We start from the raw sequence: 5,080 nt of genomic DNA on the forward strand, positions 1-5,080 counted from the left end.
TTTAAAGGTATGCAACCAACATTACACAAAACGCGCGCTCAAGTTGCCTAAAACCACGAAGTACTACGTATACTTTAATTGTAACGCAACTGGTTTCACAGTAAACGTGTATGAAAATTGCCTATATTCAAGAAGTACTACATTTGTTTAAATATTGTATTACTGTTACGAAGTACGACGTTTAAATATTATGAATTATTTTTAGTTGTATATAAAATCATAGCTATTTTTGTAAATTAATAATGCAACCCGCAATACACCAAATGTGTATTAATATTGCCTAACTTGTACGAAGTACAACGTTCATTTAAGTGCATTAAGTATGGTGCTCTGTGTGATGAAATACGACGTTCATGTGACCATAAAGTAACAAACGAAGTACGGCGCTCACAAATGCAGCACTCAAAATTATTGTTTCATTGCACGACGTTTGCTTTGTTTCTGACTGCGACGAAATGCAGCGTTCATTTGACTTTGTACATAGTACAGACGAAGTACGACGTTTGCGAAGTACGGCACTCAAAATCGTGATTTTCATGTACGACGTTTATTTGCACGTCCTGCCGACTGCGACGGAGTACAGCGTTCAATTGACTTTGTACATAGTACAGACGAAGTACGACGTTTGCGAAGTACGGCACTCAAAATCGTGATTTTCTTGTACGACGTTTATTTGCACGTGCTGTCGACTGCGACGAAGTTAAGCGTTCATTTGACTTTGTACATAGTACAGACGAAGTACGACGTTTTCGAAGTACGGCACTCAAAATCGTGATTTTCTTGTACGACGTTTATTTGCACGTGCTGCCGACTGCGACGGAGTACAGCGTTCAATTGACTTTGTGCATAGTACAGACGAAGTACGACGTTTGCGAAGTACGGCACTCAAAATCATGATTTTCTTGTAAGACGTTTATTTGCAGTTGCTTCCGACTGCGACGAAGTACAGCGTTCAATTGACTTTGTACATAGTACAGACGAAGTACGACGTTTGCGAAGTACGGCACTCAAAATCATGATTTTCTTGTAAGACGTTTATTTGCAGTTGCTTCCGACTGCGACGAAGTACAGCGTTCAATTGACTTTGTACATAGTACAGACGAAGTACGACGTTTGCGAAGTACGGCACTCAAAATCATGATTTTCTTGTAAGACGTTTACTTGCAGTTGCTTCCGACTGCGACGAAGTACAGCGTTCAATTGACTTTGTACATAGTACAGACGAAGTACGACGTTTGCGAAGTACGGCACTCAAAATCGTGATTTTCATGTACGACGTTTATTTGCACGTCCTGCCGACTGCGACGGAGTACAGCGTTCAATTGACTTTGTACATAGTACAGACGAAGTACGACGTTTGCGAAGTACGGCACTCAAAATCGTGATTTTCTTGTACGACGTTTATTTGCACGTGCTGTCGACTGCGACGAAGTTAAGCGTTCATTTGACTTTGTACATAGTACAGACGAAGTACGACGTTTTCGAAGTACGGCACTCAAAATCGTGATTTTCTTGTACGACGTTTATTTGCACGTGCTGCCGACTGCGACGGAGTACAGCGTTCAATTGACTTTGTGCATAGTACAGACGAAGTACGACGTTTGCGAAGTACGGCACTCAAAATCATGATTTTCTTGTAAGACGTTTATTTGCAGTTGCTTCCGACTGCGACGAAGTACAGCGTTCAATTGACTTTGTACATAGTACAGACGAAGTACGACGTTTGCGAAGTACGGCACTCAAAATCATGATTTTCTTGTAAGACGTTTATTTGCAGTTGCTTCCGACTGCGACGAAGTACAGCGTTCAATTGACTTTGTACATAGTACAGACGAAGTACGACGTTTGCGAAGTACGGCACTCAAAATCATGATTTTCTTGTAAGACGTTTACTTGCAGTTGCTTCCGACTGCGACGAAGTACAGCGTTCAATTGACTTTGTACATAGTACAGACGAAGTACGACGTTTGCGAAGTACGGCACTCAAAATCATGATTTTCTTGTACGACGTTTATTTGCACTTGCTGTCGACTGCGACGAGGTTTAGCGTTCACTTGACTTTGTACATAGTATAGACGAAGTACGACGTTTGCGAAGTACGGCACTCAAAATCGTGATTTTCTTGTACGACGTTTATTCGCACGTGCTGCCGACTGCGACGAAATGCAGCGTTCATAGTACAAACGAAGTACGACGTTCACAAAGTGATGAAGTAAAACGTAAACAATAAATAATAATAATGCAACCCACAATACACTATTTGTGTATTAAAATTGCATAACCTACACGAAGTACGACGTTCAAGAATACTAAAGAATTTTATTTGTGTTGTATATAATGAAAAAACAGCAAATTTTTTTGCAAATTACGTATCTGTAAATAAATGTAAACATTTAGCAACTAATCAAAATTGTTTTTTTTTGCCTAGATATTAAAGTAAAACATAAAAATACATTAAATTTATAAAATGCAACCCGCAGCACACTAGATCTGCATTAATATTGCATAACCTTCACGAAGTACGACGTCCAAAAATATTAATTTTTTTTTATATTGAGGTTAAAAGTGAGAAAACATAAATTAATAATAATGCAACCTGCAATACACTTAATGTGTACTGATCTTGCATAACCTTCACGAAGTACTACGTTCAAATATAAATTAATATTATTGTGACCCGCAATACACTAAATTTGTATCAATATTGCATAACCTACACGAAGTACGACGTTCAAGAATATTAAAGAATTTTATTTGTGTTGTATATAATAAAAAAACAGCAAATTTTTTTGCAAATTACGTATCTGTAAATAAATGTAAACATTCAGCAACTAATCAAAAGTGTTTTTTTGCCTAGACATTAAAGTAAATCATAAGAATACATTAAATTTATAAAATGCAACCCGCAGCACAACAGATGTGCATCAATATTGCATAACTGTTACGAAGTACGACGTCCAAAAATATTAAATTTTTTTTTATATGAAGGTAAAAAGTGAGAAAACATAAATTAATAATAATGCAACCTGCAATACACTTAATGTGTACTGATGTTGCATAACCTTCACGAAGTACTACGTTCAAATATAAATTAATATTATTGCGACCCGCAATACACTAAATTTGTATCAATATTGCATAACTTACACGAAGTACGACGTTTGAAAATATTAAATGTTTTATTTGTAGTTTGCATATAATAAAAAAAAAAACAAATTTTTATGTAAATTACGTATCTATAAATAAACGTACACATTTAACAATTAAATAAACATAGTATTTTGGCCTAGATATAAATTAAAACATAAAAATGCATAATATTTATTAAAATGCAACTTGCAATACACCAAATGTGTATTAATATTGCATAACCTTTACGAAGTACGACGTTTCACGAAGTACGTCGTTTACGAAGTGCGACGTTTACGAAGTGCGACGTTCACGAAGTACGTCGTTTACGAAGTGCGACGTTCACGAAGTACGTCGTTTACGAAGTGCGACGTTCGCGAAGTACGACGTCTACACATTAGGGCACTCAAAATTATTGTTACGTTGTACGACATTCAGACGTTCCAACTGCGACTAACTACAGCATTCATTTGACTTTGCACATACGACGAACGAAGTACGACGTTTACGAAGTACGGCGCTTAAAATAATTTTGTTTTTATTAATTAATTATTTTTTTTTAAAACAAACGTTTTTATAATTAAATTTTATAATGGTTTAAATATAAAATATGACTTTTTAATATTATCAATATTTAAAATATTTTCTCCCTTTTGTGTGTATGCCTTATAGTTATAGAGCTGTGCGCTTCGGTAGACGTCGCCTGTGGAGCTATGTCAGTGGAGCGGTGCGCACATCCAATACCGAGCGGCTGCCTCGATCGGTGTCGCGCTGGTATACATATGGTAGTGGTGTGTGTCGATGCGTTGAGTGAGGCGATATGAACGGTGTAACGGTTTAGTCGAAGTTTATCATAAATGACGACGACAAAACGACCGATTATGTATACGTTCTGCATTTGCTTCCAATTTATCGACGTTTATCGCACATTTCCGCTATCGAATTCGAATAGGGCTTTGCTTGCGAGATTGCTTTATTTTGTGATTTTGTGGCTCGCCCAGTTCCCCACAGCGAGATTGCGGATGCGGCAAAACGTATTCTCTTACGTTGGCGGTCCTTATGCAATCAAACTTTGTTGAACTAACAAATGTTTGTGATTTAAACAAACAAAAATAATAAATGCGTCAACTCTCTAATATCCGAGCGAGAATATTTATATAATATTCGTAACGTTTATGGATTCGAAAGAATTTCATAAATTCACGTCGCATTCAATCTTGCGAAGAGTGAAGAGAATGTTTGAACTTTTAAATCGGCAAAGGTAAAAAATAATATTATAAATATTATTATTATGCCTTTATTGACCGATATATGTGTTGTGGTGTTTAACGACTACGACGACGATGATGACGATACATTTATCTCTATATCGTACGAAGAAAAGAAGAAACAGCGTGGCGTTACTTTCTTATATGTTAGATTGTTTCGCACAAACGCGCATATTCTTCATCTTTATAAACGATGATGATGAGTATTTTATTCTCTCGTCTGTCTCAAAAAACACAAAAACACAGTTCCCTGGTTGATCCTGCCAGTAGTCATATGCTTGTCTCAAAGATTAAGCCATGCATGTCTCAGTACAAGCCAAATTAAGGTGAAACCGCGAAAGGCTCATTAAATCAGTTATGGTTCCTTAGATCGTACCCACATTTACTTGGATAACTGTGGTAATTCTAGAGCTAATACATGCAAACAGAGCTCCGACCGGAGACGGAAGGAGCGCTTTTATTAGATCAAAACCAATCGGTGGCGGTTTCGCCGTCATCGTACAACTTGGTGAATCTGAATAACTTTACGCTGATCGCACGGTCTCGCACCGGCGACGCATCTTTCAAATGTCTGCCTTATCAACTGTCGATGGTAGGTTCTGCGCCTACCATGGTTGTAACGGGTAACGGGGAATCAGGGTTCGATTCCGGAGAGGGAGCCTGAGAAACGGCTACCACATCCA

Source organism: Tribolium castaneum, unplaced genomic scaffold (genome assembly GCF_031307605.1).
Source record: "Tribolium castaneum strain GA2 unplaced genomic scaffold, icTriCast1.1 ptg000055l, whole genome shotgun sequence".
Taxonomy (NCBI): Eukaryota; Metazoa; Arthropoda; class Insecta; order Coleoptera; family Tenebrionidae; genus Tribolium; species Tribolium castaneum.